The following is a 10,250-nucleotide window of genomic DNA, read 5'->3' as shown; positions in this document are numbered from 1 at the left end:
AAAACCTGAAGGAACTGACATGCTCATTTAGCAAGATGTTTTTTTTTTTTGCTTTTGCCTATTGGGCATAATAATAACAGCCACACAGTTAGATGCACAGACCTTAGTAACCCAATTGAGATAGACCTCCTGCAGATGACAACACAGAAACAGAATATTCACCTCCCTCTACTTATCTGCCTCAATCAAATGTGTCAGCATTTCCTTTGGAGCTTTCTGAATTAGATTGAAGAAGAGAGGCTAGCACAATAGAATTAGATTGAAGAAGAAGAGAGGCCAGCGTAGGGGTTTTAGATTGAAGAAGACGAGAGGGCGCAGAGGTTTTAGATTGAAGAAGACGATGGGGCGCATGGGTTTTTAATGTTTAATCGGATCTGGGTCGGGTAAAGGATCCGGGTCTGATCCTTTACCCGAACCTTTTCTAAACAAATGGTGAGCTCATGCTTTAAAAATGGGCCCCTAAAATTTTTTTGGGCCCAAGCCTCATTGGCCTCTTTACAGGTCCGGCTCTGGCGACGTGGACTAACTGATCCTGCCAGACAAGCAGAGCCCCCCATTGTTGTCTCATCCTTCTTTTTCCATGAACAAAACCTGCATCATTTAGTGGAGTGTGAAAGAGCAGAGGTAGGGAATGGACGACGAGTGACCTCCACCACCGGACAGGGGGAAACCGGCAGAATTGGTACAGGTGCGGAAAATGCGAATGAGAACCGAACGTGGGCTCATGTGGTGTCTAGGGGGCATCTGCAACCGTTGTTGGCGGTGGAGGTGACGAAAGCTAACCAGGAAAATCCACCGAGGGTGCATATTCCTGTGAGTAGATATTCCCAATTGTTGGAGCCAATGTAACTGATGGTTGTAGCCGGATTCCCTGGAAGCTTGATGGATAAACGGTTTATGATCGAGTCCCTCAAAGGACATTGGACCAGCATGAAAGGGATCTCCTCTACATTTAAAGACGGTCTGTTTCTCATAACAGCAAGCACAGCTGAGCAGTTGAAGCACATAACGGGAAAGGGACACGGAGAGTAGCCATGCGCACACTCTTAAACAGCCCATGGCGGCCCGGTATGCCAATGAAGCTTGAAGTAAAGTCTACAATTCCCTGGATCCGCCTACCTGAACTCTGCGGAGTAACGGTCGATGGATGTTTTTGACGACATTGCAAAGGCATTGGGAGGTGAATTGTTGGAGACCGACTACTACACCCAAACGAAAGAAGAGTTGCACTAGGCCCACCTGAAAATAGAGGTTCCACTAGATTTTCGTCTTGCGGCTTCCGTATGCGGTTTGACCATCCAACAGGAGGTGGTGCATGAGAACAGTATATGTTACTGCGAACACTGTGGAACGAGCACTCATGCTTCGAACCGGTGCAGGACCGGACAGTTAGGGAGGAAGGCACGATCAAACACAATGAAGAAGGGTGGCAACTCGTGAAGGTCGCCCGCCTATCCCAGAAACAGAAGCAGGGAGGGAGACAAGCGCCTCAAGCGAACCGCTTCTCGGTTCTGCAGGACGACGACTTGCCCACGGAGGAGGAAGCCGAGACACTCGGCTTGCTTGGACCCAACTTGTAAAGGGCAACAATGAGGAAACTTCAAGGGCAGCGTGTGTAATGAAATATGCGGAAAAGAAATGTATGTCCTACAATGGACATTCACACATAGAAATCAAAGAACAAGTCCAAAAGAGGACATACACAAAAGCCAATAATGGCTAGAAAGCATAAAATCTTATAAATGCACAAAAGGGCTTGAAGAAGCCACACATTACAAAGGGGGAGACCCCACTTATTTATAGGCAAGAGAGGAGTGAGGGAGAGTTAGAGAAAAGCAAGAGAGAGGGACCATTGGGAGTCCCAACAAGGAGTCGTTGGGCTCCCAACGGTCACAATTGTGACCGTTGGGGGCCCAACGACTCTTTGTTGGGGGCCCCAATGGCTGTGCATTAAATGCACAAAAAGAAATAAAAAAAGACAAAAAAGGAAAAGGAAAAAATAGAAAAAGAAAAAGGAAAAAAAGAAGAAAAGGAAAAAGTCTAAAATGCCCCTATTGGACGAGATTACAAAACTACCCCTTATCCGGTAGTGAATGAGAACTATATATATATAGGTATTACATATATCTTAACACCCTCCCTCAAGCTTTACGGGGATACAACGGAAAGCTTGTTGAGAAGAAACATGAAACGAGGAGCAGCAAGAGCTTTGGTGAAAAAGTCCGCCAACTGGTACTCGGATGTGACATAGGGCAATGCTATGGTTCCTTTTAGGTATTCATCTCGAACATAGTGGCAATCCATCTCAATGTGTTTAGTACGCTCATGGAAGGTGTGGTTGCTGGCAATATAGATAGCACTCTTGTTATCGCAACACATCTTCGAAGGAATTGAGATGACGATGCCCATATCACAGAGGAGACTTCTAAGCCACACAAGCTTCATGGTTGTAGTGGTCATTGCACGATATTCCGCTTCAGTTGAGGACAATGATACTTTATATTGCTTCTTGCATCTCCAAGAAATCATAGAGTCACCTAGGAAAACACAAAAACCAGTGGTTGAGACTCTATCATTGGGATTTCCTCCCCAATCAGCATCTGTATAAGCAATTAAATCAAGGGATGATGAAGAGGAAAGAAAAACTCCCTTAGTTATGGTGTTTTTAATATATCTGACAATTCTTAAGACTGCACTCATGTGCACAGTTGTAGGTGCATGTTGAAACTGACTGACGGAGTGAACTGCATGAGCTATGTCTGGCCGAGTGATGGATAAGTATGTCAGAGACCCAACGAGTTGACGGTAGGGAGTAGGATTCTCAAGAAGTGTCCCATCTTCCAGTCTCAGCTTTGCATTGATAACCTCAGGGGTTTCTGTCTTCTTATCATCCGAAATTCCAGACTTGGCATAGATGTCAGCAGCAAGTTTCATCTGAGAGAGGATGTACCCTCGAGGTGAATATGCAACTTCAATACCTAAAAAATATCTTAAGAAACCAAGGTCAGACATGTCAAAATTTTCTTTTAAAATTTTCTTAATATCATGGATTCCTTGCTCATCACTTCCAGTGATAATCATATCATCAACATATAGTAGTAGAATAACTACAGAGGACCCTGCACTTTTCACAAATAACGCAGTGTCAGTATAACATGAACGAAAATTTAAGCTAGTCATTACAGTACTAAATCTGTCATGCCAAGCTTTCGGAGCTTGTTTTAACCCATATAGTGCCTTTTTTAGTTTAAGAATTTTGTTTTCACCAATGGATACTCCTGGTGGAGGATCCATATAGACCTCTTCACTTAGTTCGCCATTAAGAAATGCGTTCTTAACATCCAATTGATAGATAGGTCATTTTTTAACGGATGCAACCGCAATAAGAGTCCTAACACTAGTCATTCTAGCTACGGGAGCAAAGGTTTCTTCATAGTCTATTCCGTACTCTTGAGCATATCCTTTGGCTACCAACCTAGCTTTATAACGTTCTAATGACCCATCACTTTTAGTTTTAATTTTGAAGACCCATCTACATCCAATAGACTTCTTTCCAGTGGATAATGAGGTTATTTCCCAAGTTTTAGCCTTTTCAAGGGCACTAAGTTCAAGTTTCATGGCTTCAACCCATTGAGGAATGTTTTTGGCTTCATTATAGTGTGACGGTTCATGATAAGATTGTAATGCAATTAGGCATGCCCTATATTTAGGTGTTAGGGACTCATAGGAAACAAACCTATTAGGAGGATTGGAGATCCGGCTAGATCTCCTTAAAGAGGTTTCTTCTATGTTAGAATTTTGAGAATATTTTTCTAAAGCGCTAATAGGAGTTTCTTGACCACGCCTAGCATAGGTTTGAATGGACCTATTTTCAACATCATTACTTGCATTTTCAACATTACTAAGAGGAGTATCCTCTAAATCATTAGGAACATCCTCTTCGTGAGGAATCACATCTTCTTGAGAGAGAAGATCAAATAAGAAAGCATATTCGCTTTCATCAATATCTTTATGTTTCTCAAAACCGTTCTCATTTTCTAAAAATGTAACATCTTTTGATACATATAGTTTGTTGCTTTTGGGATCGAAGCACCTAAAACCCTTTTGATTTTCTCCGTATCCTAAGAACACACATTCGATAGCCTTGGGAGATAACTTATCTCTTTTATGTGTAAGGACAAAGCACTTACACCCAAAAATTCTTAATCTATTAAAATCGGGTGTTCTTTCAAAAAGTTTTTCATATGGAGATATATTTTGTAGGGATGAGGATATCATTCTATTTATCAAATAAGTGGAGGTTAAGGCGGCTTCGGCCCAATAGCATTTTGGAATTTCTTTGGAAATAAGAAGAGTCCTAGTGGTTTCCAAGATGTGTCTATGCTTTCTTTCGGCTAGACCATTTTGTTGGGGAGTCCTAGGACATGACCTTTGATGACAAATTCCATTGGTTTCCAAATATTCTTGAAATTCATTTGATAGATATTCTCCACCGGAGTCGGATCGAAGAATGGAGATATTAGTTGAAAATTGATTTTTGACAATCATATGAAATTTTTTAAAGAAGTTAAAAACTTCGGATTTTAAATTGAGAAAATAGATCCACACATATCGAGTGAAATCATCAATGAAAGTAACATAATATGAGTATCCTCCTTTTGATATGACCGGAGAAGGACCCCAAACATCCGAATGAACTAATTCAAAGGGTCTTTTTGACACAAATGTTCTTTTTGGAAATGGGGTGGATTTCATTTTTCCAAAAATACAACTCTTGCAAACAAAATGTTTCTCATTACAAAATTTCTTTCCAAAGGGAAAGGAGTACATTTTTTAGAAGCTTGGATGTCCAAGTCTTTGATGCCAAGTTTCTATATTTTTATCTTGGACATGATTACAAAATGAGTTAGTAGGAAGTTTCAAGTGGGTCATGTAGTAGAGATCTCCCCTCCTATGGCCTTGCCCAATCCGCTTCCCGGACTGGAGATCCTGTATAGAACAATCCTTGGTTGAGAAGGAGATTTCACATCCATGATCACATATTTGGGAGACCGATAAAAGATTTAAATTAAGTTGAGGTACTACTCTTACATTTGGCACAAAAAAATCTTTTGAAAAATCTAAGGTTCCAAAACTTTTAACTTGTAAAGAGGTACCATCGGCGGTGGAAACAAAGGAATTTTTGGAGTTTCTACATACATTGGATAGTCCATTTTCAATAGGGGTCATATGAAAAGATGCTCCAGAGTCAAGGATCCAAGAAGGCGTACCTGGAGGAGAAGAAGAGGCAATGGCGGCTCCCGAAGTTGATGGCGACTTGAGTAGAATTTGTAGTGCTTCGGATAGTTGAGCAAGGGAGAAGGACTCTTTCCCTTTCATTGTCTCCTCCTTCTTTTGTGGGATTTCTTCAATAATAACAACTTTACCTTTTGGAGGTTCATTTATCTTTGGACAATTAGGTCTTATATGACCCGGTTCTTGACAATGATGGCAAATGGCTTTCCTATAATTGCCATTATAGTTATTTTGCCTCCCAAAGTGTGGAGGCTTATATGCTTTCATATGATTGCCGGGTTTAGACACGGCAAGAACTTCATCTCCTCCTTTAATCATGCCAAGACGTGTTTCTTCTTGGCATATTTCGGCTATGGCATCTTCCAATGGAAGTGGTTTGGATCTATGAAGGAGGGAGGACCTAACTTGTTCATATTCGGGCCTAAGCCCATGTAAAAATTGGAAAAAGTGTTCTTTCTCCATTTGTTCTCTCCTCATTTCAACATCTTCACTTGATACCCATTTGGGTTCAAGAAGAGATAGCTCATCCCACAAAGGGCCAAGAGTGCTATAGTAATCTCTTACACTCATTTCACCTTGCTTAATGGTACGAATTTTTTCTTGGATGAAGAATTGACGAGCAAGGTCTTTTTGGGTATACATATCTTTCATAAAGAACCATGCTTCATTTGCTAGGCGGAATTTAGCAATGTTGGCGCAAATCTTTAACTCCACGTTGTTCATGAACCATGCAAGAATTTTTGCATGCTTACTTTCCCAATCTTCTACCTTGGATTGGTGATCTTCAATAGCTTTCATGCGAGCATTTCCTTCTAGAGCTTTTTCTTGATCACCATCAATTTTCGTAAGTTGAAGTTGAGGTTCCCTAATGGTGCCCATAACGTATCCCAAAAGCTTTTTACCTTTGAGGTTGTTCTCCATGGCGGCGGCCCACATCATGTAGTTAGTACCATTGAGCTTGAAGGAGAGATCAATCTTTTGTTCTCCTTCCATTATATAATCAAGAATGGAGGACAAACAAAGAGAGATAAAACAAGACAACTAGCAATATGAATCAAGAGCACAACCAAGGCTCTGATACCATGTAATGAAATATGCGGAAAAGAAATGTATGTCCTACAATGGACATTCACACATAGAAATCAAAGAACAAGTCCAAAAGAGGGCATACACAAAAGCCAATAATGGCTAGAAAGCATAAAATCTTATAAATGCACAAAAGGGCTTGAAGAAGCCACACATTACAAAGGGGGAGACCCCACTTATTTATAGGCAAGAGAGGAGTGAGGGAGAGTTAGAGAAAAGCAAGAGAGAGGGACCATTGGGAGTCCCAACAAGGAGTCGTTGGGCTCCCAACGGTCACAATTGTGACCGTTGGGGGCCCAACGACTCTTTGTTGGGGCCCCAATGGCTGTGCATTAAATGCACAAAAAGAAATAAAAAAAGACAAAAAAGAAAAAGGAAAAAATAGAAAAAGAAAAAGGAAAAAAAGAAGAAAAGGAAAAAGTCTAAAATGCCCCTATTGGGCGAGATTACAAAACTACCCCTTATCGGGTAGTGAATGAGAACTATATATATAAATATAGGTATTACATATATTTTAACAGCGTGGAGGAGAGAAAATGCCCAACACTGACAGGAACATGGGGCATCACCAACCGGAAAGTGCACCCATCGCCGACGACGTCACCAGCGGGCCGGCAGCAATGGAGGAGGAAAACGAAGATCGTGTCCTCGAAGAGGACACAGCGAGTCCAGCACCACGTGGTGGACCAAAGTACGGGCGGGAGGACAACTTTTGGCTGCTAACATGCGACATTTGTCGGCCCAGCTGACAGATGGCAGCTCCAAAGGATGGCGAGAATGACATTTCACAACCAAACTCGATCTCCAAATAAGTTGACGTCAGCAACTTGCAGGATGTGCCGGACCAGGTCAGTCCCCTTCCCTTCCTGTTTCAGTTTTTTCGTTAGCTTTTAACGAGGAGTCCCGCCCTTTAAAGAGGAGGCGGGAATGATGGATGTACCCCCGAGGTTTCTGTCTATTCCCCACCAGAACGGGCCTGGATTAGGTTCTGACCTACAAACAGGGTCTAAACCGACCCAGAAGAAAGACAGTCAAGACAAAGAAAATAAAGGCTCAAATAGAGGATTTAAACCCTGTTCTAAAAATAAACCCATCATGAAGGAGAGGGAGTGAGAATTTTATTGGTCCTACACCCTTGCCGCAATTCGTAGATGAGCAGAAAATGGCTGGTACTGAGGTGCATGAGAAGAACAGCAGTGATCAAAAGAGGACAGCTGATACAAGAGAGGTTGACTTAGCCGGCCAGGACAACTCCACAATTCCCCGGACTCCCGAGGATCATGTCCTGGAATGTTAGGGGTCTTGGGAGGAAGTGGCCCGCAGGGCAATAGCGGGTTCCTAAAAGACTACAGTGGATGTGATCTTCATGCTGGAGACAAAAATTACAGTAGATGTTATACCCAAACTGTGAAACGAGTTCCCAGACCTGGGCATGGTTGGTAATTTTGAAGCGTCAATCAACAGTCAAATAATATGTATGTAAAACCCGAGAAAGATCTCTGTGGAGGTGATGTTAATCATTGATCAGCTTATCAGTCCTGGTGGAGCAAGGGAGAATTGGTGATGGCAACGGGTGTGTACGGCCACAATGATGCAAGTCAACGGAAGAGACTGTGGGATGTGTTAGAACAACACCCAAGAGAGGCCCTTGGGTAGTTCTTGGAGACTGGAACACAACCAGATCAATGGATGAAAGAAAAGAATCTATTGTGGGTCACACTCACTTGGAATTTACGGAAGCTGAGCACTCTTGACCTGTAATCACATGGCACAATGGTCAACAGGAAAATCTCTTTAGGGTGAGCCGCTTAGATAAAGCCTGGTGAACAAACAATGGGTTGAAAATTTCCCAAACACCATGGTCCGCATTTTGCCTAGAACAATATAAGATCATAACTTGCTTTTATGTTGTACACTGAAACATCAGAGTGGCCTCTTCATTCAAATTTTACTGATTTTTGTAGAGAAGTTGTTCAGAGATGTTGGGCTAAGGAAGTGAATGGATGACCCATGTACAGATTAGTGGCAAGTGGCAAAACTTGAAGCAGTGAAGAATGTGCTCAAGGAATGGAATAAAAATAGCGTAGGCTTTCTCCCGACTAGAATTAAAGCCATCAAGGAAGAACTTGGAGTATGTCAACGGAGAGGGGATGGAGACAAAAAAAAGAGTTACACCTGTCTCAAATGAAAAAAGAATTGTGAAGGCAAAAATCTAGATGCAAATGGCTCAAACAGGGGGACACAAATACATGCTTTTTTCATGCTATAGTAAATACAAATATAATGAGAAGAAGTATCTCCCTCATCATCAAAGAGGATGGATTAGAGGCAACTAGAAAGGAAAACATAAAGAAGGAAGCAATGGACTATTTTAGGGAGTTACGTTTAGGGGAGAGATGCAAGAAGAGGACACAGAAGAGCTAGATGGCCCTAAGGTGTCTGAGGAAGATAACAGTCAAATGAATACGGACCGAAGAAGTGCGTCAAGCGGTGTTTGAGTTAGTCCCCGAGAGACATTCTTTTTTGCCCATGAGATGGTGGATACAATGGCAACAAGGAAGCAGAAATGTGTCATGTTTAAAATAGGCCTATGACAGAATTGGGTGACAATTCATGGAGACTACTCCTAGAGTGTTTAGTTTTGACAACAGATGGATAAAAATCATCATGCAAAGTGTGAAATCCCTCAAGTTTGCAGTTATAATAAATGGAGAAGCCAGCGCTCTATTCCAGAGCAGCAGGGGCATCAGATAAGGAGATCCAATGTCCCCTTGCCTTATTCTACTGGTCATGGAAAGACTGTCTCGAATAATGAACAAGGAATTGGCAGGTCGGCTAGCACCAGTCCAAGTGAAAGGATTTAAATGGCATCACAGCTTCTATGCAGATGATGTGTTTTTCATGCAAGATAAAAGGAACTCAGTTAGGAATTTCCTGTCCCTTGTGGAGGAGTTTGAACGGCGATTTGGTCTTCAGGTCAGCAAGGAAAAAGATGGTCTTTGTCCCTTTCAACCTTTCACAAGTGAGAACATCATACATTCAGCAATTGAGTGGCTGGCAGGTAAAGAGTCTCCCTATTACGTAATGTGCATGAAGTTGGGAACAAAATTCGTTACTAAGCTGGAATCATGGCACGGCAAGCTCTTAAAAATGACGGCCAGATTAGTCTTGATTAGATCAGTTCTCACTTCCTTTCCGCAGTATTGGATGGGTTGCTTTGCCACCATTAAAGAAATTGAAAAAATCATCAAAGGCTTCCTTTGGCATGAAGATGAGAGTAACAGGCACCACCACCTACTTAAATGGGAAGAGGTATGCAAACCAAAGGAGGGGGGATTCGCTATCAAAAATCTAGAGGAGGCCAACAACGCAGCACTTGCCAAAACGGCGTGGAGGGTATGTCATAATGATCACAGCCCATGGACTTCACTAGTAAGAACAAAGTACCTACACAAATAGTCTATATGGGTTCCCAAAAAACTTGGCCATATCACACAGATGGAAGGGAGTTTGGTGTGAGGTCGTGGCCCTAATAGAGGGTTTAAGTTGGGTGATGAGAGAAGGAAAGGAAAAAGAGTTTTTGTTTGACCCATGGATAGAAAAAGGACCTCTCATTTTATAGTTGCCCACTGACTCTCAGCGAGTTTTATATGATACTCTTCATAATATCCAAGTTAGGGATGTGATAGACCACAACATGCACCCCAGATGGAGCATATTGACCTTGGGGTACGGCTGCCTCCATAAGTTATGCAGGAAGTGGAGGAGCAAACATGGCAACCTGGGGTGGAGGATGTCATCCAATGGAAAGCAACGAGTGGGTAATTTTGGCATGAACTTCAGATACAAATTCACCTTATTACTGGTCC

This window comes from Nuphar pumila, chromosome 8 (genome assembly GCF_984573655.1).
Source record: "Nuphar pumila chromosome 8, dmNupPumi1.hap1.1, whole genome shotgun sequence".
Lineage (NCBI taxonomy): Eukaryota > Viridiplantae > Streptophyta > Magnoliopsida > Nymphaeales > Nymphaeaceae > Nuphar > Nuphar pumila.
This window is presented reverse-complemented; position numbering follows the sequence as displayed.